Raw genomic sequence first — 24,455 nt, 5'->3', positions numbered from 1 at the left:
CCAACCTGAACTACATAGTACCCCAGGATCTCCAAATGTCTCTTCTTCATGGCATTTAAGCCTTTAATCTTGGAAGAGTTTCTGCAAAATGCCACTGGATTAAGAAAGTCAATGGCAACTCTATAAAGATGAAAGAAATAATATGTTAGAGTCCAACAAACAAAATCAAGAGGAATTGAATTCTACTAAAATTTTTCCAAAAAAACATCCATTTGCCCAAACCGCTATTTTTCTGAACCGGAAAAAGCCATTCATTTGTAAAAAAAAAAAAAATTATACTGATTTTACTGCTCATCTCTCTAGCTCCTCTGTTCCTCAATGGAGAAACCGCCCTTTTCTCCTCCTCGATTAAGATAGGAGATGACAGTTGGTGCTTTTAAAATTCTATGGAGGGGGGGGAGAGGAGCTAGCGGAACACATACATTCTGCTATATCAGTCTCCATAGAACTTTGTGAGCACTAACTGTCATCTCCTATCTCAGTAACGGGAAAATCTGTATTCACGGAAAACAGATTTTACTTGGAAGTTGAGAATTTTGAGAATGAACGATCAGTTCAGGAGGAGAAAGAAGCAGATTTCTATGATCAGACATATTACAAAGTTTCTTATTTGCATGTCTTCTATGGATTTATGTAAGAAAACTTAAAATGAAGGCTATTTTTTAAGAGAATGAGGCTGCGTCGTGATCTAGCACCACATGTCTACACACAGAATCACCGACCTCTGGGCTCCTTGAGGTAGAGACTTGTTATCACACATCTGACTGTCCTGGCCCCACTGGACTTCGGCCACATTGGCGGACAGCTTGTTCTCCTCTATGTAGGCGGTAGGCTTTTTATTTTTGCTCAGGATGCACTCGAAGTCTATAGAAAGCAAGCATCAAATGTTAGGAGAATCACAGTCCAACACCTTCCAAAAACCCTCCCTGGGTCCACTCAGCGAGCTCCTGGTGTGTGCAGTGCTCAGGTCACATCAACAGCCAATTAGTGTCATCAACTTGACCAGAGCCGCTGAGCTCACTTATGGTCAACATAATGGCAACAGCGGCAGAGGCTCAATGCTGGACCTGGGGAGGGTGAGCCAGGCACACTTTGTTTGTTTTTAAAACAAACTACAATCAATTGGACACTTGTTTTCAAAAGCCGGAAAAACACTTTAAGGGTATGTGCACACATCCGGAAAGTATGCAGAAATTTCCTGAGAAAATCCTGAGGTTTTCCGCAGGAATTCTGCACGCGTTTTTATCGCGTATTTTGCGCGGATTTTTCGCTTTTTTTCCGGAGGTTCCCAATGTAATAATATAGTGGGAAATCCGCTTAAAATCCGCAAAATTAATGAACATGCTGCGTATTTTTCCGCATGCGTTTTTCGCGGAAAAATACGCAACATGTGCACAAAAATTGTGGAAACCATTATAAATGATGGAATGCATATGTATGCGTTTAAGCGTTTTGGTTGCGAAAAAACGTGCAAAAAATCTGCGAATAATCTGGAACGTGTGCACACAGCTTAAAAAGGGTTTTTAAAAGTTATCCCCTTTCTATAAAACAGGAGGCAAGTTACTGATCTCTTGGGGGTGTCTGACCGCACTCAGCCATTTCAAGCAGTCCGGTAAAGAATAAAAAGGAGTGGGCGACCCCTGCTCAATTACGATTCTGTGCAGAATATTGATTGACTGTATAGACTTTTGTTTTAATTTTTTTTATGGCAACAACCGTATGAAGAACTAAACAAATAAAGGAACTGCGGGCTTTTAGACAACGATCACCAGTGGGTCCTCCGCTAAGAAACGTGATATAATATGAAGTAGATGTGTGTGGAAGTCATCCTGTGATATCATATACAGGTCCTTCTCAAAAAATTAGCATATAGTGTTAAATTTCATTATTTACCATAATGTAATGATTACAATTAAACTTTCATATATTATAGATTCATTATCCACCAACTGAAATTTGTCAGGTCTTTTATTGTTTTAATACTGATGATTTTGGCCTACAACTCCTGATAACCCAAAAAACCTGTCTCAATAAATTAGCATATCAAGAAAAGGTTCTCTAAACGACCTATTACCCTAATCTTCTGAATCAACTAATTAACTCTAAACACATGCAAAAGATACCTGAGGCTTTTAAAAACTCCCTGCCTGGTTCATTACTCAAAACCCCCATCATGGGTAAGACTAGCGACCTGACAGATGTCAAGAAGGCCATCATTGACACCCTCAAGCAAGAGGGTAAGACCCAGAAAGAAATTTCTCAACAAATAGGCTGTTCCCAGAGTGCTGTATCAAGGCACCTCAATGGTAAGTCTGTTGGAAGGAAACAATGTGGCAGAAAACGCTGTACAACGAGAAGAGGTGACCGGACCCTGAGGAAGATTGTGGAGAAGGACCGATTCCAGACCTTGGGGAACCTGAGGAAGCAGTGGACTGAGTCTGGTGTGGAAACATCCAGAGCCACCGTGCACAGGCACGCATTCCCCAGGTAAAGCCACTTTTGAACCATAAACAGCGGCAGAAGCGCCTGACCTGGGCTACAGAGAAGCAGCACTGGACTGTTGCTAAGTGGTCCCAAGTACTTTTTTCTGATGAAAGCAAATTTTGCATGTCATTCGGAAATCAAGGTGCCAGAGTCTGGAGGAAGACTGGGGAGAAGGAAATGCCAAAATGCCTGAAGTCCAGTGTCAAGTACCCACAGTCAGTGATGGTGTGGGGTGCCATGTCAGCTGCTGGTGTTGGTCCACTGTGTTTCATCAAGGGCAGGGTCAATGCAGCTAGCTATCAGGAGATTTTGGAGCGCTTCATGCTTCCATCGGCTGAAATGCTTTATGGAGATGAAGATTTCATTTTTCAGCACGACCTGGCACCTGCTCACAGTGCCAAAACCACTGGTAAATGGTTTACTGACCATGGTATTACTGTGCTCAATTGGCCTGCCAACTCTCCTGACCTGAACCCCATAGAGAATCTGTGGGATATTGTGAAGAGAAAGTTGAGAGACGCAAGACCCAACACTCTGGATGAGCTTAAGGCCGCTATTGAAGCATCCTGGGCCTCCATAACATCTCAGCAGTGTCACAGGCTGATTGCCTCCATGCCACGCCGCATTGAAGCAGTCATTTCTGCCAAAGGATTCCCGACCAAGTATTGAGTGCATAACTGAACATTATTATTTGATGGTTTTTTTGTTTGTTATTAAAAAACACTTTTATTTGATTGGACGGGTGAAATATGCTAATTTATTGAGACAGGTTTTTTGGGTTATCAGGAGTTGTAGGCCAAAATCATCAGTATTAAAACAATAAAAGACCTGACAAATTTCAGTTGGTGGATAATGAATCTATAATATATGAAAGTTTAATTGTAATCATTACATTATGGTAAATAATGAAATTTAACACTATATGCTAATTTTTTGAGAACGACCTGTACTAAAATGCAACTCAAACTGTCCCCACCCTGAATTACATCCCCCCAGGATCTCCCATTGCCTCATATGTCAGTGTTTTGCTTGTGGCTGTGTTGCTTTTATTTGCACAAAAGTTATTAAACAGTCACAATATTTGATGAATTTTGACATATCTTTAAATTATAACATTTCTTTCCAGAGCAGAGCGGCGTTTGTGATTTCTTAGTGCAGCAAAATATATATTTTTTTACATTTCACAATCTTACCTACTGTGTAATAATATGGAGTAGTCAAACATCTTGGCATAATTAACTCCCCCAAAGAGATCTCCGAGAAATAAGTGGATTTGATGGTATATGGATCTCTTACTGTTACCTTCTGAGCAAAAAAAGAAAACAAACAAAAAACAACTTTTTAATATTCTAAGGATTATTCCTTATTGCATATCCATAAATCGCACAATATACTTTTGCAGTGGAGAATATTAAAGGGATTGTTCACTTTCAGAAAAGTGGACCCCAAACACTCTAAAATAACAAACAGAGCAGGTACATGTCCTCCCCGGTTTCAGTGCCGGTTCCCTCTCGCTGCTCCGGTCTCAGTTTGGGCTGCAGAGATGACGTTATGTCCGACAGCCCAAATCACCGCTGTAGTCAATCACTAAGGCTGGTTTCACACTTGCGTTTTGATCTGCAGCGTTTTAAAAAAAAAACGCGTGTGGTGAAAAAACGCATGTAAACGCGGCAAAACACCACGTTTTTTAGACGCATGCGTTTTTGCATGCAGAAAAAAAAACGCGGTGTTTTGCGGCATTTACATGCGTTTTTTCCTGCGTTTGCGTTTTTTAAACGCAGGCTGAGAAGTGTGTGACAGCTGCCAATCATCAAAATCAACTAGAAAACCCACTAAAAACAGAAATAGCTAGGGTTAGGGTTAGGATCCCTAGTAACCCTAGGGATCCTAACCCTAACCCTAGGGATCCTAACCCTAACCCTAACCCTAGGGATCCTAACCCTAAGGGTTAGGATCGTAACCCTAACCCTAAGGGTTAGGGTTAGGATCCCTAGGGTTAGGATCCCTAGGGTTACTAGGGATCCTAACCTAAGGGTTAGGATCCCTAGTAACCCTAGGGTTAGGGTTTTCTTGTTTTTTCTTGTGGTTAGGGTTTTCTTGTTTTTTCTTGTGTTTTTCTATAAAAACGCATGCGTTTTTAACGCAAGCAAACGCATGTGCTTAAAAACGCATGCGTAGACAGCAATGCATTTTTTTGCCGCGAATAAACGCATGCGTTTTTTGCGGGGAAAAAACGCAGCTAGAAATTACTGCAGGTTGCATTTCTGCAAATGAACGCACGCGTCAAAAAACGCATGCGTTGCCGAAAACGCGTCAAAACGCATGCTAAAAAACGCATGCATTTTTTTAATGTTAAGTACAGAAAAAAAAACGCATGCGTTTTTTAGCGCTAAAACGCTGCAGATCAAAACGCAAGTGTGAAACCAGCCTAAGCTCAACGAGGTAGGCGGCAGAGCCTCTGTGCTCAGTGATTGGCTGCAGTGGTGCTGAGCACTGTCAACGCAACATCACTGTTAAAACACTGAGACCAGAGCCTCAGCTGGGAGCCGGCACTGGAATTTGAGCGCTGATTTTTTTTTTTTTTTATCATGTGTCACTCAATTTTTTTTTTTTTTTCTTAAGCATACAAAAACAAACTAACAACTAAATGAATAAAACGAGCCCCGCACCTCTATGCTTCATCTGTCGACAGTATTCTTCATGAAACCATGGGGCTTGGTATTCCGGGCACTCGAGACAAACCGCCCGATTTAATTGCATCAGGCGCATTCGTATCTTGGCACTTTTGTCAGGCAGAAAAGCTAAAAAATAATATAATTAGTGAAGAAAGAGAAAATCTACAACACACAGAAATCAAAAGCGTTCCCAACATGTGATACTGAGCCTGCGCCGTACATAGCGGGTGCCAGCGGCGTTACACAGCCAGCACCCGCCTGTAACACTATGACTGGCGCTAGCCTCGATTGCCCACTGTACCCCACCCCCCAAGAGACCATGGGGTGGCCATGGGTTATTAGTGCAGTGGGGGTCTATTAAAGGCTATTATTGTCATCAGTTTAGTACTCCTGTAAAGTTTTAGGCATCATAGGAGACTGAGATTTTTACTTTGTACTACTATCCAGTTTTAAAATACAAAAAAATCCCAAAATAAAAATTACATTATATATATATTGACCTCCCAGAACCATGTATGACCTTGTCAACTGATCGTGCATCTTTATTTCAATGGAGTAAAGGATCAGGTTGGTTGATATCAAAGATCCTCATTTCCCAAACATTTGATTAAAAAAAACAAGGCCTAATACATTGGTTCCAATAATGGAACAATGGGAAAAACAAAACAAAAAACTTCCAGATCTCAGAAAAAGTCACAAACTTAAAAATGTTCATGCACAAAAAGTTCTGATTTTCTTGTTGCCACTGAAATATAAAGAACCTAACCCCCACCATTGGTGAAAAAAAAGAAAAAGGAACTAAAACAAACAAGACAACTATAAACGTTCGGACTTGAAGAGTCACACTGCTGGGTTATTGTTTAAAAAAAACCAAACAACAACAATGGCAGAATTGCGTCTTTTTCACCATTTCACTGCTCTTGGAATTTTGTGTGTGCATTATACGGTTAACTGAATTCATTACAATTTGTCTTGTGCAAAAATAACAAATTAATATTGAAAATTGAAAGTAGAATGATAAAAAAAATAACAGAAAATAAATAATAATTAAAAACAAAACAAAAAAAAATTGCCCAGTTGTGTAAGGGTTAAATAAAAGCTTTATTAAATTTTATAGGGTATTAGGCTTTTTGTGCCGGGTCTCGCACCAGGATGGGTAATGCAGGTAAAGCTGCAAAGAAATATTCGATTTATATTAGCCGACCCTGATGACAGATGTTGGGGAAATGAGGATGGGGCATATTTGCAAAGTGATCCCTTACCCCATTAAAATAAAGATGCACGCTCAGAAGACACGAGCATACATGGTGCTGGGAGATCAGAGAAGACAAAGCCTCTCATATGTACGGCCAGCCTAAGTCCTAGGGGCAACATGAGCAATATAGAACCTAAATGGATAAAGGTGGAGCATTCGCTCACATGACACTTACTGTCCAGTTCGGAATCCAGTTTAGTTAGGAAATGAATATTGAAAATGGCTTTAATCAGATCTTCTGGGAAATACTGTGCAACAGCAAGAGTGAAGCCCACCAGAACCAAGAGATGAGGAGGGAAGGAGTCTGGAAGGTAAAATAACACAACCACTATCTTATACATTTTTTTTTTTTCATTCCTGATCTGATATTAGACGAAGCTGAAGTATTAAAGAGTTTTCATTTTTATTTCATAAATCAATAGCACTCATAAAAATAAGTCTTATCAGACAAATCGGCTTTTTTTTTCCTCTCCTCCTGGACTGATCTTTCACGCTCAGTTCATGAGTAAAATCTTCCATTACTGAGATAGGAGACAGCTGGTGCTCATAAAGTTCCATGGAGAAGTGTAACTGACGATTCAGAAGAACTTACAGCGGAAAGTCTGTGTCCGTCTCCACCTCCTCTCCATAGAATTTTATAAGCACCAACCTATCTCACAGTAATGGGAAAATCTGTCTATATAGAGAATGGAGATTGAAAGAAGGGGAAGTAGCACATTTCTCTCATAGAATATATTACAAAATCGCCAGTCACTCTTTAAGAATAAAGGTATGTTAGCAGGAGGAGGAATCAGCCTGACCCCTCTGGGCAAATTCCATTCATTTTTACGGATCTGTTCACATCTGCACCGGCGGCTCGGCTACTGGTTACGGAGTCTTTAATGGAAAAGATACTGCTGTCAGAAACCAATGGGAAATGACAGCCGCCGCTGGGATCAGATGACACAGAGGTGAACGGAGCCTTATGGAATGTGTCTGTTTCCTAGGGCTTAAAATGCGTAAATGCGGCGATGTCACTCAGCTACAATACCTTCATTTTCTTTGTGAAAAAGGAAGAAATAGATTAGAAAATGGTAGAATTCTTGTGCAGAACATGTTTTTTTTTGTTTGTTTTTTTTAAGGGGAAGCGGTGTAGAGCAATGACTGCTGTACGTGGCAGCCTGTATTCTGATGATAGGTTGGACAGCGGCAGGGAAAAGAAATAATCTGCAGCTCAGGATCATAATATGGGATGACGTAGCAACTTTATTAACAATTATTTTAGACAAGGGCCCAATCCATAAAGATAAGGAAATTATAACATTAGGGCTACATTTTTTAGATGAAAACGGGACAATTCTTTTTTTTTCTCTTTTCTTCACTTGCCCGTGTGACCACAGTCTATAATATGGGAAATTCATCACTGAAATTCTGATGTGATTATCTGCACAATAACCACAATGTACTAAAAATAATAAAAAAAAGTTGTGGGGTTTAGGTTTTCTAATCTGCAGCTTGTTAATGATAATGTGGAATTTTTTGCATATTTTCACTTTTTGCAACGCGGAGGCGGAAATCACAGGTAGAAAAATGTGTCTCTTTAATCTTCCAGGGCTGTGATTACTCCTGGGGTGAAGCGTGGCCAGATCTCCACTTATACTGAGAATACAATGAATACTTACTTAAATTAGCGAGAATATGCTGAATACACATTGTAAAGAATTCTTCTTCTCGCGGGGGATCATAGCCCAGATTGACAAAGGCAAATAAAACGCTGTTCAAGTCTGTGGGATGGATCTTAAAAAAACAAACAAAAAAATACATTATTAATCTGACAAATAGTCTTTACTAACACAGTGTGTACATGACATAGTCCAGTAAATGAGAGGGATTTCTGCAATCACAGCATTGATGATCTTTCCTAAGGATACCCCATCAGTGCAAATCACAGCTCAGAGGAGCACTACACCCATCAATCTGCTACTGCTGGGTCATCAGTGATAGCTAATGATAAAGTGATCGCAGAGAAAATGGTCTGTTTGCCATTAATGTGCTGGATCAGATTTTCATCCATTTTTAATCTGTAAGTCCGTTGTTTTTTTGCTTTTTCCTCCATTGTGGCATTTTATTTTCTTGTATTTTTTTTTCACAGACCAATAGACTTGCATCAGAGAATTTGATCCATGATTCAGATCAAAAGTGGCCATATCTCAGTTTGGTTTTTTGCAGGCACTGCAAAAAAACAAAACATACATGTAAACAGCCCCATAGACTATAATAGGTATGTAATGACCAGAGGTCCGAATAAGATCCAGTGAGTCACAAACCAAGACTAAGGCAGAAATCTCCAACGGTATTTTTACTCAAAGGCAAAATAATAAAGGTAATATGGAAAATATTTAAGTATATGCACCCCAAAGATACACCAGCTCAGCAGCAGCTGAAATCACTGTGCCACTCCAAGGTCTCCTGAGAACTGTATGCTACAAAGACTAGTAAGAAATTTACCTAACAGGGCAACTAAACAGGAACAAGTGTAAATTGATTGTAGTGTTATAAAGGGAGCCCCTGGAATGGCACACTGAGTATAACTTACACAACTCTAATATAAGATACACCTCTAAGTAACAAGTAAACACTATGAGCAGGGATACCCGGGTATCTATAACTTATGGTACCGTATCTTAAGATGGATCTCCTCTCAGGTAGGAATCCGCACAGGCTGCAGCCCAGTCTATATCTTCAGCGCCAATAAGTTACAGCAAGCTCCTCTTGTCTGATCGGCGGATGCCGAGCCCAAACGCCGGGGACTTAGTTAGTGGCCTCACGATATTGTCTCTTCTTCTGTAGCTCCTAGGAATGCTTCCACGACAACCCGTCCGTCTCTGTATCAGCAATCTGTCAGACTTGTTCTCCAATCAATGCACAGGTATTCCACAGACTCTCAAATACGTAGTGGGTTTGCAGTGAAGTTTCAGTCTTCCAAAATAAAAGGTTAGCAACAAAAGTGTCTCACAGAGTTGAACAAAAGGTTAGCTTTTCTCCAGGACAACGTTAGCAATGCAAAGTCTCTCAATAGCTTCTTTTTCTCCAAAAAAACTCACAGTAAAATCCACAGTCTCTTGGTTATATCACATTCACAGCAGCTTCTGCTCTCTCTTCCCGCCTTTCTCTCTCTCCTCTCACTTCCTTGTTTCACTTTACACACGAGATACCAGACCCCACCCCCCAGCACACATTGTCTCTCGGAGTCTTCCAGGGTCTGTTCTCTGCTGCAGCAGGCAAAAACCACAGGGTCCTAGTGCCCTCTCAGTGGGACTACAGTTCACCCTCTTACATGCCACCCCACTAGAGGTTGGCGTCCTCGACATACCTTCCCACTCAAATTCATCTTGAGCATATCGCTGAGGCGGTATTCCGGCCGTAGATCGTGTAGTTCTCCTGAGTCCTACCTCAACAGGCGCAACCTTAGAGGGAGCTAAAGTCTCTTCCGTGGTCGTGTTAGTGGGCGCAAGTGGAGTTGTCTCCTCCTGCAGCTCGATGTCCTGTGATACAGCGTCAGGACCAAGCAGTTGTCCTGATGCACTCTCCTCAACAACATCCTCCATATCCCCAACATTCTCATCACCCGAGGCCAGATCGGTCACAGGGGGCAAATAAGCAGGCGCAGGAGTAAGTACACCATCAAACTCAAGATCATTCAGAGTTCCCGCCCCTTGGAACATGGCCTCTGGCTCTAGGGGAGTCGGCGCCGAATCTTCAAACCAGCACCGTTGTAACATGTTACGATGCAAATTACGGGTTGGCCCCCCTGTCCCCACCGGTTCGACCTCGTACACTGGAATCTCAGGGTTCACCTGTTTTTTTTATCAGATACGGTATCGCCTCCCATCGGTCACTCAGCTTTCCTGACCGTCGTTTTGTCCTCACCAACACTCTGTCTCCCGGAGAGAACAGCTCTGTTTGTACAGGTCGCGTGTCTCTATAGACCACTTGGAGAAGGCGGTCGCCCACCACCTGATGCACCACCCTCAACCGCCGCCGATGCTCTCGTACCCACTCGGATGCAGTCCGAGGGGGGGCAGAGGAGGGATCTGGCACGTTCAAATCCTCAATGTCTCGGCCAGGTCTACCAAACATTAACATGTGTGGTGAGTAACCAGTAGTACTGTGCACCCTGTTATTGTAAGCCCACATCAATTCGGGGAGATACTCAGGCCAGCATGTCTGTTGCTGACTCTCTAAGGACCTCAACATTTGCAACAAGGTCCGATTAAAACGCTCACACGCCCCGTTACCCTGAGGGTGGTAAGGCGTTGTTCTCGACTGCTCGATACCATAGAGCTGGTGCAACTCTTTCATCAGCGTCCCCTGAAAGCAGGCCCCTTGATCTGAATGTATTCTCTGCGGACACCCGAACACTTGGAAGAAATGTCGGCACACTGCCTCAGCCGCTGACTTGGCCGTCTGATCTCTTGTCGGCACCGCTACAGCATACTTGGTAAAGTGATCTGTCATCACCAGGCAATAGGAGTACCCTGACGTAGAGTACCCTATCAACACGTAATCAATCATGAGTAGCTCCAGTGGAGCTGAAGTCTTAATAGACTGTGTGGGAGCCCGCTGCTCAGGGCTTTTGTTGAGCCCACAAATTCGGCACTGCCGACACGCGTCGGCCACCATCCCTCCCAACTCAGGGCAATAGAGAACTCGCTGCAACCACTGAAGTGTCTTTTCACTTCCAAAATGGGCCCCCTTCTCATGCGCCTCACGAGCGACCACTGGACCCATTCCCACAGGAATTATCAGTTGGTACCGATGCTGCAGCTCCGATGGCAGGTACACCTTACGATACAAAAGACCTTGTTCCACACACAATTTATCCCATTGTCGAAGGAGTTTCATTCCTTCCATGGACAACTGAGCCTTGTCCTCTGCACTGGGCCAGGTTTTGTTTTGTACCCAACGGCGCACAAGTGCAACGTCCGGACACTCATCCTGGACTCTTGTCCAATCTGAGGATGTTTTACCCAGAACACAGGGCATCCCGGTGGCCACCCCACTTGAGTGTACCACACTTTGGAAGATAGGTATCTGCCCCAAAGCTGGAGTTTCAGTGTCCTCAAGTTGTTCGTCAACATCTTCCCCTGATGACCCAAGGGGCGCTCTTGACAATGCATCTGCATTGCCGTTTTCTCGACCAGAGCGAAATTTAATGCGGTAATTGAACTTGGCTAGTCTGGCGACCCACCGCTGCTCTAACGCTCCCAGTTTTGCATTCTCTAAGTGAGCTAGCGGGTTGTTATCTGTCATGACTAGCACCTCAGCTCCTGTTAGATACTCGGCGAAGCGTTCTGTCATTGCCCACACCAGGGCCAGCAATTCCAGCCGGAATGAGCTGTAGTTAGCCGGATTTCGCTCGGAGTCTCTTAAAGATCTGCTGCCATAAGAAATCACTCGCTCTCGGCCGTCCTGCACCTGTGCTAGTACTGCCCCCAACCCATGGAGACTACCATCGGTATACAACAAAAAAGGGGTGTCAAACCGGGCGTAGGCCAGCAATGGGGCACTCGTTAGGGCGGTTTTCACTTCATCAAATGCCTTTTTCTGTAGGGGCCCCCATGGTATGGGGCGATTTCGAGGACCCAGCGCTGTCCCTCTCAAAAGTTCATTCAAGGGACTCACCACTTGTGAGAATTTAGGCACAAACCGCCGATAGTATCCTGCTAGGCCCAGGAAGGCCCGCACTTCTCGCAGGTCACAAGGAGGTGGCCACTCTTGTACCGCCTTGATCTTACTGTCTAAAGGTAGTACCCCGTCCGGGGTCACCAGATGCCCCAAATATTCAATCTGGTTTCGTAACAGTTGACATTTTTTTGGCTTTATTTTCAGACCGTAGCTCTTGAGCCGCCGGAGAACTTGACGCAGCTTCTCCAGATGATCTTCAAATGAGGTTCCGAACACCACAATGTCGTCTAGATATATCAGGACTGATTCAAAATTTAGATCGCCCAAGCAATGTTCCATCAGGCGTTGGAAGGTTCCCGGGGCGGTAGCGAGGCCAAAGGGCATCCGGTTGAACTCAAAGAGCCCCATTGGCAAGACAAACGCCGTCTTGGCCCGATCTTTTTCAGCCATTGGGACCTGCCAGTACCCGCTTGCCAAATCCAACGTTGAGAAATACCTGGCCCGACCAAGGGCCGACAGGGATTCTTCAATACGGGGTAAAGGATATGCGTCCCGTACGGTGTGGGCGTTCAATTTTCGATAGTCCACACAAAATCGGAGTGTCCCATCCTTCTTGCGGACCAAGACTACAGGAGCCGCCCAGGGACTCCGGCTCTCTCGGATCACTTGGTTGTCCAGCATACTGGCCACCATGCTCTTCACCTCTTGATAAAGCGCTGGAGGAATTTGCCGATATCTTTCTCTAATGGGTGGAGTATCCCCCGTTGGAATCTCATGCTCAATCATCTGGGTACACCCGAAGTCCTCTCCATGTCGGGAAAAGGTCTCTTGATGTTCCCACAAAACTCTCTCCAACTGCTCCAACAGCACGGGGGTCAGCTTCTCCCGATCCACTCCCATCTGCTCCATGATCACATGACCATTCCATTCCTCCGTAGGAGGCTCAGTCCGGCCTACCTCGACCGCAAAGGTCCAGGATGACTGTTGGTCTGGTCGCAGTTCGAATCCTGCATTTTCCGGCACCTTTTCTGCCGGCACGAACAGTTCAGCCAGTACTGTTCCAGCAGGAATTGCAACAGCTTCATCTAAAACATTGATGCATCGGACCGGCACTCGTCCATTCTTCAGCATTAAGAGCTCCTCTTGTCTTGGTCCCAGCAGGATCGGGGCCCTCGATGGCACTCGGACCCGGCCCACCCGGCCGCCTGGGACCGCACTTTTCAGCAAGTCGCAACTCAGCACTAGACGGTGTAGAATTCTCTGTGTGGGTCGGTGTCTTGTCGCACGGGCCCAGTATCGGGGTCCTTCACTGGCATACATCTGGTGATTCAAGTCTCGCAGCACGTTCATTCCGAGCGTCACTTCCATCCCTCTTCTAGGGGGGTGATCCACCAGTACTACCCCTTTCTGCCCCAGCTCTTGACCAAACATTTTTAGTTGCATCCACGCGATTCCCTTGACTGACAGTTGACCATTATTTGCGGCGGTCAGTCGTATCACTCGGCCATCCTCTGGAATCACTAGTCGACTGAAGTATCTCTCATATACTTCTAGTGGCATTATAGTACATTCGGATCCCGTGTCAACCAAGCACCTCATCTTCCGCCCTTCAAATTCTGCTTCTATCACTGGACTACATGCAAACAAATCTTGCTCATTCCGTCGAGGGCTTTGTGTGGGTGGGGCCGCTGCTGCTTGCCCTCTCATGGCAGCGGCCGGAAGTTTAAAGCCGGCGACGGGGTTTCTGGGGCTGCAAGCGTCCGGCAGTAACGAGAGATGTGTCCCTGGCGCCCACACTTCCAGCAGGTGATTGCTCCTCGTGGACGAGGGCTTGACTCATTCTGATAGGACGACCTGGCCGTCTGTGGGGTCACCGTTCCAGGGGGTGGGGCAGGAGGCCCCCGTGAGGGGGTAGAGGCGGGATCAACTGTCAGTTGAGAATTTCAGCTTCAACTCCTTCACCTCAGCACGCAAAGCTTGTACCACGCTCACCAGCCCCTCTCCCCCTGACCCTGATGACCCACCTTCTTCCAGCTGGGCACTGTTCACTGACCCCTCGGGCACATGGGTAGATTTCTCTTCCCTTTCCACTGCAGCTCGGTAAATCTGCCAGAAGGATAATTCTGGTGCAGCCCGGGCCATTTCCAACAGTTTGTCCCGGAGAAGTCTATTAGCTAAGCCGGTGATGAATTGATCCCGGAGCAAGCGGTCTACTTCCCGGAACGCTCCCATGGCCCCCTGGTCTAGTCGCTGCATCTCATTCAGCGTCTCTTGCAAGATATTAGAGTACTGCATCAAGGACTCACACTCTCTCTGGGGACGATTAAAGAATAGGGACCGAAGCTGGGCCACACGCGCTCGGCCCCCCAAACTCCCCTCTAACAGTTCCAAAATCTTTTCTAACGTATCCCTCTCTGATTCTGGGCGCACCATCACCATACGTCTAATATCGCCCTCCAGTGCATTTAATGCCAGCTCAGCGCGTAACGCGGGGGTCAAATTACACATGCGCAGAATACTCCGGATTCTCTCAGCCCAATCTTGCAACGCCATATTGCGCCCGTCGTATTTCGGCATGTGCTGAAGTAAAGCTCCTACAGGCACATACCCTCCCGAAATCGCCGCGGCTGCCAGGGGAACCCCAACCCCCGAGGAGGGTGCGGATACAGCGGGGTCATTTCTACCCTCGTCCATGACAAACACTGGATCCTGCCGACTACGCCAAAAATGTAATGACCAGAGGTCCGATTAAGATCCAGTGAGTCACAAACCAAGACTAAGGCAGAAATCTCCAACGGTATTTTTACTCAAAGGCAAAATAATAAAGGTAATATGGAAAATATTTAAGTATATGCACCCCAAAGATACACCAGCTCAGCAGCAGCTGAAATCACTGTGCCACTCCAAGGTCTCCTGAGAACTGTATGCTACAAAGACTAGTAAGAAATTTACCTAACAGGGCAACTAAACAGGAACAAGTGTAAATTGATTGTAGTGTTATAAAGGGAGCCCCTGGAATGGCACACTGAGTATAACTTACACAACTCTAATATAAGATACACCTCTAAGTAACAAGTAAACACTATGAGCAGGGATACCCGGGTATCTATAACTTATGGTACCGTATCTTAAGATGGATCTCCTCTCAGGTAGGAATCCGCACAGGCTGCAGCCCAGTCTATATCTTCAGCGCCAATAAGTTACAGCAAGCTCCTCTTGTCTGATCGGCGGATGCCGAGCCCAAACGCCGGGGACTTAGTTAGTGGCCTCACGATATTGTCTCTTCTTCTGTAGCTCCTAGGAATGCTTCCACGACAACCCGTCCGTCTCTGTATCAGCAATCTGTCAGACTTGTTCTCCAATCAATGCACAGGTATTCCACAGACTCTCAAATACGTAGTGGGTTTGCAGTGAAGTTTCAGTCTTCCAAAATAAAAGGTTAGCAACAAAAGTGTCTCACAGAGTTGAACAAAAGGTTAGCTTTTCTCCAGGACAACGTTAGCAATGCAAAGTCTCTCAATAGCTTCTTTTTCTCCAAAAAAACTCACAGTAAAATCCACAGTCTCTTGGTTATATCACATTCACAGCAGCTTCTGCTCTCTCTTCCCGCCTTTCTCTCTCTCCTCTCACTTCCTTGTTTCACTTTACACACGAGATACCAGACCCCACCCCCCAGCACACATTGTCTCTGGGAGTCTTCCAGGGTCTGTTCTCTGCTGCAGCAGGCAAAAACCACAGGGTCCTAGTGCCCTCTCAGTGGGACTACAGTTCACCCTCTTACAGGTACCTGATCTGTGAGAAACACTGAGAACATGTATGAAAAAAACCAGACGTCTGAGACCTAAGGGCGCAGTCAGACGACCATATAAATTGGACTGTGATTGGACCACAATGCAAAGACTGTCCAGCGGCTCTACCGACCTGAGCATGATGGCTGTACAGGAAAACATGAAGCGGTCACGCTCAGGTCGGGAGAGCCGCCGGCCAGTCTGTGAATTGTGGTCCGATCACAGTCCAATTTATTCGGTCATCTGATTGTGTCCTAAGAGTACAAGTATTGACTGGTAGAACAGTAACACCAAATCCTTCATTTAAAGGAATTGTCTCATCTATAGTGGCCAAAAGTGCTTGTAAAAACAATTTACTTCTTACTTTAAAATCCTCTCCGTTTGCAATAATGGAAGGAGTTTTAATTCTATAGTTTACTGCTCATTGTTTAGGTTACCAGCCACTCCTGCAGCTTGTCAGAAGTGTCCAGTTTCCCAGACAAGCAGCATGCACATCTGCCTCTGCAGGCCATCTGGACCTTAGGAGCGCACCACTGTCCCCTGTCCCCTTACCCCATTGCAAGCGAAAAATCGGGAGGCAGGGGAGATGGGTGCTACCAAAGATACATGATGAGAGAATCCCTTTAAGGATTTCCTGGAGGAATAACAGAGGAACAACAATGAAAAGATGCCCCAGAATAATTATTACATGGGGGTACTATAGTGTAACACACAGGACTGGTGCTCTTTAAGCCGCCCCTAGACAGCTGTCAGGTGCACGCACTGAATAGACCTTTGGCCACCAGATGTTTAGTTTGGGCCAGTGACTGGCCTTCCAATCTGAACCCACGGGGCTTCTACCTTTGTGACATTCTCCATGGTGACTTCTGCGATCTTGTCCAGAACCGGAGGACACAGAGTATTACAGTAACTAATAACCAGCGCCAGAAACGGTGCGTTCCTCCAGGTGACCTGGTGCAGCAGGCGCTGGCAGGTGAGCAGGATGTCGTCTATCAGCATATTCTGCAGCCACTGCCCGTTCATCACGTACGTCAGCTCATTCAACAGATGATCAATGTCGTCCATATTCTTCACTCTCTCCAGTCCGTATCGGCTCACTTTATGGAGGAGTTTCTCATACATCCCGGATTTATTCTGCCTGGACAGCTGGGCGGGCTGTAACCACCGGATGACGCTGTTCGCGATGCTATTCAGGTCGCTGAGGTCACACTGGGGAATGACGTCGTCAATCTTTCTAAGGACGGCTTCATCCACTCTAGTAAGGGTCAGCAGCGACAGTGACCTGGTCATCATAACCACCATAGATGGGACATGAGACGTCTTCATAAAGCTACGGGAAGGGACATTTCAGGCACCAAAAACAAGTCACCATCTCAGAATCAAATCATTTATACATGTGACAAAGGGAACAAAAAGAAGCCGCCAAAACCCTCAAAACACATTAATGTGGGCTTTATTTTTGTGGTTTCCCCAGGCAAAAGATAAAATAAAAGGTCCATAGAACAAAAATGTCACGTATTTATTAAAAACAAACAAAAAAAAAAAACACTTTGTGATGAGTGTCACTCCAAAATTACTAATTAAAATAAGCCTTATAAAATAAAAACCCATATGTTTGTAGTAATAAACTATTATTGTTGAGCATATTTATGTTAAAATCCGGGTGTCTGTTGTTGGCACGGCCAAGATATTTTTTTGCCTCCTGTGTTGATTGACAGCGCTCGCTTGGAGAAAGCACACAATGTAGCAGCAGGAGCCAGCGCACGCGCTCACAGATCTCTCTCCTCTCTGCTGCGGCCATGCGATTTTCCTCCCTCTTCTTTCTTTAACGCTTCTTGCTCGCCACACTTCTGCATCTTTCCGTGGAGCGAGCAGCCACAGCAGAGGAGAGAGGTCAGTGAGCGCGGTCGGTGAGCGCGCACAGGCCTCTGCAGTTACACTGTGCGCATGCACGCTGGAGGACTCCCCAATGTCACCTTGACCAGTAGCGGACATACCATTGGTGCAACCAGTGCAGCCGCACAGGGGCCCGAGAGGTCCGGGGGCCACTGCTTTCCCCAAACCAGGTGGCATTGTGCATTATAAGGAGCTCTCCGGCTGCAAATGGTCCATATATTGTTCTTGCACAGGGGCCTCTGCTGTCTGTGTCCGCTCCTGGCCCTCACGGTATACCAGTCGTATGTTTGTATTCTTATTAGTGACCTTGTCTTACCCGCATGGTAAACCCAGCGCCATTCTAATAGGGCCGTCCACATGTCCCTTTAACCCGATTACTCACCACACATGCATGGAAATTGCACTTACGCAGTTAGACGTTTCTGTAGATCCGCAAACAGTTGATAGTTTTGGCAGGGCAGGCAAACCACGGCATCTGTGAGCTTACATAGATACAGGCGATGGTAATGATCCAGATTGTCCTGGATGGCGGAGCAGATCCTGAACGGAGAGAAAAAGATCACACGTCATCAAGCAACATAACGAGACTCCATCCACCGCCGTGCCACGTCCTCATCCAGAAGGGACGCTCCCACGCAGGGTGTCGTGTGTGGCAGAACATATCTCACCCAGACCACAAGCCCCACTGATGTACATATGGGTTTTTGTAACTTTGATGGCAAAAACGACAACACACTGCGCCAGTGTCATCAATAGGTTAGGAAACGGCCGACAGAGTCTCTAATAAGTGGTGGACGCTCCTTGTTCCAGTGTAAAGATGCTTCAAGAATGTGCATGAACGTCGAGTGTGCACCATATAAAATGGCTCATAGGTTTGTAAAGGCCCCATATACCGTAAGGGTCGGCCAAGCGTTCATCTGGCCATCAGCTCGCTCTCGCTCTATTCCCCCCATGGACATGAATGCTCAGTAGGGTGGCTCATGCATTGAGGAGTGGAGAAATCCACCATCGGACTCATCTGTCTGTACATCAAAGGGATCAGGAAAAAAACATTAAAAAAATAAAACCTCTCAGTACTTATTTGCTAGGAGGAGAATACTAAGAGTCTGAAATAGCTGATTACAGGGAACAACAGCATCCATCTGAACAGTAAATGGAAATATAGCAGGATTCAGACATCCATATATTATGATCCAGGTACGGACCGAATTGGCCGAGGATCTCCTGGCCTCACACATGTATAGTTGGGTCAGCAGACCCTCGCTGGGGTGCAGCCCGTACCCGGACCGTGATAATATGGACAATGTCAGATTGGACAGGAAGGATCCAGCTCCAAACCATTCACGGCTTAGAGGATCCACTTACTTCTGAATGAGGATTGGGTTCTTGCACTCGGCCTCCGCCATGGTCTCCAGGACGTACACCAGACTGATGTGATGGATCTTATCTGCCAGTATGACAAGGTCGTCTTCAAGCCTGGAGGGAACAAAGGAGCTCAAACCTTTACAAATCCAACATTTGGCAATTGTTTCCAGTACTGAATTCCTAGATTAGACTACAAAATAATCAGGAGCTTCCTCTAATTAGGGAATACGAGTTCTATTTGAGTATTATCATTGCATTACGGGATTTTTTCTGTTGGTTCAGGGCTGATATGTAGTATCCCTTTAAGGGGCCGATTCATCACATCCCTTTAAGGGTGTCCGTGCTCATTTTATTCTTGTCCCGCACAAAAATCTGATTGCATTTATCCAAGAGGGGCTGGTAGTCATACTTCATAAGGCACAGAAACTGGACGACCCGGCGCACGCTGTGCACATCTATGTAGTTATCCCCCTCCATTAAGGATTCTGCCTTGCTGATCAGTCGGTGCTGCAACCGCTTAGAGGTGACCGGGAATGTCTTCATCATAAGGCTGGACAGGTATCTGGAAAAGGATTAAAAAGGATCATGAATGTGATCTATAGCACATATGAAGTGTGTGATATAGAGAGTGGCTTGCAAAATGAGTTAACTGAGAGTCCATCAGTGAGCTTATCCTGACACCCTACGCAGAAAGCAGCCAATCAGAGGTGTGGGCCGGGTTATACAGAGCTCAGTATTTAGAGCACTGCAAGATCTGCAGCAGAGAAAACAGGAACTTTATCAAAACTACAGCAAGCAGCCCAGTAAGTGACACATCGCTGGAATCAGAGTCTCTGCCCCTCCATCATACTGCACTCAGATGGGTCAAAATCAGACATAACCCACATTTTTTCCCGCATTTTTTCCCGCAGAGTCCGATAAAAAGATTAAATAAATTTTGGACATGTGCACAGCCCTATTGAATATCATAGTTACGAGCGCTACAAGTGAAAACTACACATAGCACTCATCTGAGAAAATACGTCTTATGCACGAGCCCAAATAGCAAGTTAATCAAATTAATCTCCCTGCTCTAAGTATCAGCAGAGAGGTAACGCGGGATCGGCATTGGCTTCAGCAGGGAAGTTATACTTATTTTGTTATTTTACAGCATTTCCAGATTTGGCTTTATTTAAAAAATAACAAAAAAAAAAAACAGTTAAGCACGTTAATTTTTTTCCCTTTTCAGCATTCTAGAATTTTTTTTTCATTGTTTTCATTCGCGTGTCACCACAGGTCAATATGGTCTTATTTTTGTAGACAAGTACTATTTTGCCTTACGCATTTATTAGTAATATTTTTAACATCAGACAGTAAATGGAAGTCTTAGGGTATGTGTCCACGGTCAGGTTTGCTTCAGGCTTTGGTCAGGATTTTATGCAAGTAAAATCCTGACCAAAAATGCACCTGAGGTCACTGGCAGGTCACCTGCGGTGTTCCTGCGTGTTTTGCTCATAGTAGCAACATGCTGCGTTCTGAAAAAACGCTCCGCATGTGCGTTTTCGCAGGAAAAACGCATGCGTTTTTTAATGCACAGTGGAGACGGGATTTCATTAAATCCCCTCCACTATGCTGGAACATCTGGACGCTGCGTTTTTGATGCTGCGGCTCAGCGCTGCGTCAAAAACGCAGCGTTTCCTGAACGTGGATACATACCCTTACATTTAAAAAATGATGTTTTATTTTTGTTGTTTTTTTTTTTTTATTTAGTGTGTGGGGTGATGACATTGAAGGATAGTTGCACCAGTCTCTGCCTATAGAAATCCATGGGTGAAAAAGAAATTAAAACGAATATACATATGCAAGATTCAGTAGAAAAATAACAACAAGGCTGGAATTTGGGGGCGTGTCCTATTAGAACACCAGAGGCAGAGCTGACGGAGCCAAGATGGCTGCTCCCATGAGCTGTATTTACCACGACTTTGGCGGAACTAAAATGACTGTTTAACAGTCCTATTGCTTCCAAAGGTAATTTATTGTATATTTAGTTATATGTGCTATCTCTCCGCTGTAAAATAACTTGATATGTTTGACAGTGATGCGTCCACTTTAAGGGGTCAATGGGGACCACTCCTCGTTAGCTTCTTAAAGGAAACCTGTCAGGTCACTCAGGACTCGCAAACTGCTGACATGATGATTTACTTGCCATAATCCAGCAATAAAATCATGCCCTTCCTGTAGCATAAAGTTATGCATATCCTCCACATTTGTATTGCCCTCATTCACTATCCGGATAGTTCTATGAAAACAACACCTCTGGTCAGAGATAACTCACATCCTGAGGAGGAGTTTTCCCCTTTGGAGTCGACCCATCACCAAACATATCAGGTTATACTACAATAGGGAAGTAGTAGATATAAGTAAATAGGAATAAATTACCTTTGGAAACATAAGGACTGTGAAGACAATTATTTCAGCTCTGAGAGAGCCACTGTGACCTGACAGGATCCCTTTAAATCACTTCCAGTAGTCTTAGATACTGGTGACCGCTTACCTAATATTTTGTATGTTCTCCAGGCCCGTGTTCAGGGCATTGGCTACCTTTCCCATTAACGGACTGCTGCCCAGATCTAGTTTTTCCAAACAAACTGAGAATTTCGACAACGTCTCCGGTTCAAACCTGAAACAGGTAAAAACATACAATCAATCATATAAATACAAAATAACAAACAATGCGCCATACAGTTATATAGGATAAAATCCAAAAGATTTCTTTATAAAAAAGTAATTTATTGATCTAACTTTTTAGGTTTCGTTTTTCCAGTCCGCAGTTGCAAAAGTGCAGGACTCCACTGTCCTGGCTGTGCATCTTGTCTCATGTTTACGATGCTACAATGAAATGCTATGACGTGTATACTAGTGGGAGAAGAGGGATACAATGCGGAAAACCTTTGGGCAACACACAGCATGACGAACCTCAAGAGCCAAAGAGCTAATGCTGGGCAACTAAATGGCAAAATGGCTGCTGGGATTGGTAATCAAACATTCCACCAGCCTTACTTTTCCAGTCTTCTCCAGCCTTCCATTAGCAGCTGCTGCACCAAAGAGTCGTGCGCTTCCACATTAAACCTTGAAATACAGAATACAACAATGGTAAACGAGATGCAACATAAGGACCGAGCAATGGAGCAAGTGGCTCGTACCTTATAACGGCATACAGCGTATTCACCAGGGTGGTGTCGCTCATAAGGTCAATTTTATTTTCTGCCAGGATCCGAAGAGCAATAAATTCCGGGTGATTTCGGACGGTTTCATGATTTGCGTTTGCACTCGGCTTCCCCTTCTGAAGCTCCCATAATGTATTGATGGCGCAACCCACATGATGTACTGTAAGCTTAGACTTATGGATGCCAACGAGTTGAAAAATCTGGAATTGGTTTGTGCTAGTCATCAACTGATCCAGGAGCGGATCCGAACTGATACTACGCATCTGAAAGAAGCGCAGAGAAAGAGGCAAAGCCCTCCTCCAGCAGAACATGTCTGGACTGTACGAAAGGCTTAGGACCTTAGAGAAATAAAAATATTCTATGTCTTTTCTTCCAACATCTTCTTAGAAAGTGGATATTCCTCTCTCCGGAGAAGATCTTGTTACTTCAAGATATGATAAGACACTTTGATTAAAGCCATCTGTAAAGGAAGAGATAAAAAAGGAATAATAATAATAGTGGACCCACAACTTATATGTAAGGCTGTGTTCTTTCCACATACAGATTATACAATCAGCATTTTAACATACTTATTATATGGTATTGGTATACAGGGGGTGCAGAAGTCGGTGTACAGTTTAAATAATAGTTGAATGTTATCAATTGTGCATGATTTTCTTAAACAAACCTCATTTTTTATAACTTCCCAAATAAAAATCAAGTCAATCTGGGTAAGGTCTGGTGACCCTTCTGGCCATGCAACCGGCAGGACAGCATCTACCTATCCACATAGTATAAAAATAATAATATGAATAGACATTTATGCCAGCATATGCACCCCTGTATATTAGAATATGAAGCTTAAAGTTATTTGTCCAGAGCATTTTTTAGCATCTGGTGATAAAAACAAACCTATTGAGGCATAAGGACATCAAAGAAGATCGCACCCTACCCTCCCTTTGAATGATCGGGTGGAGAACGTGTCAGACCCATTTCATCCATGTAATTACATGGTGAGTTTAAAGGGTGATTTCTAGTTTAGTAAATCGTCCCCTCTTCTAAAGATAAGGGTTGACTTACTGGCTGCTGGAGTCCCAACTTCTCATACCCCAAAAAAATCTCCAAAAAAGAACACTGGAGCTTATAAACCAAGCTTAGCACTCAGCTATTTCCAGCAGTCCCATACACAATGAATGGTGCGGAGGTTGAGCATGTGCACCTACCGCTCATTTCGAGATTGGACTATGCCAAGCCTCGTTCCCTTTATCAAGAGCCCCATCCTCAGGATCGCCAGGGATCCTAGAACCCCAAAGACCAGCATGCTATGGGAAGGAATAATGCAATATCTTTGGAATGTTTAAAGCCTTAAACTTACACTTCTGCCCAGTAAGAAGGAGAGTGATCTTTAGTATCATAATCAGCCCGCCTTATACAGTGGTGGTATATAACTAGGATATGTCACCTATGCCGATTGCCTGGAGGTGAAGTCACTGGGACCCCTACAGAATGCTAGGAAAGCACTGAGCCATTTTATTTATAGTAATCCTTGCTGGCTTTCTTCGGGTTACCATTAAAAGAAACCTGTCGCTTGATTTATGCTGCCCAAACAATAGGCAGCATTAATCAGAGCCTGGCTGCCTGATTACAGCCAGTGATATTTTTTTCAGAGATAATATACTTTAAAGATCCGGACGTGGACCATAGCAATAGAGAAACCAAGTCCAGAAAGTCCAAGTGCCACAGCAGGTGATTGACGGGTCCCACGACTGCGAATCACCTGATGCAGTGCTGCAAAATACCAAGAAGAGTCAGACTAGTCTCACATCCAACTATGGTCCTCAGCTGAAGACCATGGCTCGGTCTGCCTATGGTGAAAGACCTGAAGAGAGAAAATACAAGAGGTGCTCCCTGTGTAACACTGTGGGCAACAGGTCAGGGCTAGTGATGAGCGAATATACTCGTTACTCGAGATTTCCCGAGCATGCTCGGGGGTCCTCCGAGTATTTTTTAGTGCTCGGAGATTTAGTTTTCCTCACCTCAGCTGAATGATTTACATCTGTTAGCCAGCATAAGTACATGTGGGGGTTGCCTGGTTGCTAGGGAATCCCCACATGTAATCAAGCTGGTTAAGAGATGTAAA

At 44.7% G+C, this 24,455-nt stretch overlaps 1 pseudogene; it reads right to left on the bottom strand.

Moving 5' to 3' along the window:
- Window positions 1-1,824: 1,824 nt before the first annotated feature.
- LOC143786291 (FAST kinase domain-containing protein 1, mitochondrial-like) lies at window positions 1,825-22,356 on the bottom strand (annotated as a pseudogene).
- Between the last annotated feature and the right edge of the window lie 2,099 nt (window positions 22,357-24,455).

The sequence above is a fragment of the Ranitomeya variabilis genome, chromosome 7 (genome assembly GCF_051348905.1).
Source record: "Ranitomeya variabilis isolate aRanVar5 chromosome 7, aRanVar5.hap1, whole genome shotgun sequence".
Lineage (NCBI taxonomy): Eukaryota > Metazoa > Chordata > Amphibia > Anura > Dendrobatidae > Ranitomeya > Ranitomeya variabilis.
This window is presented reverse-complemented; position numbering and strand designations above follow the sequence as displayed.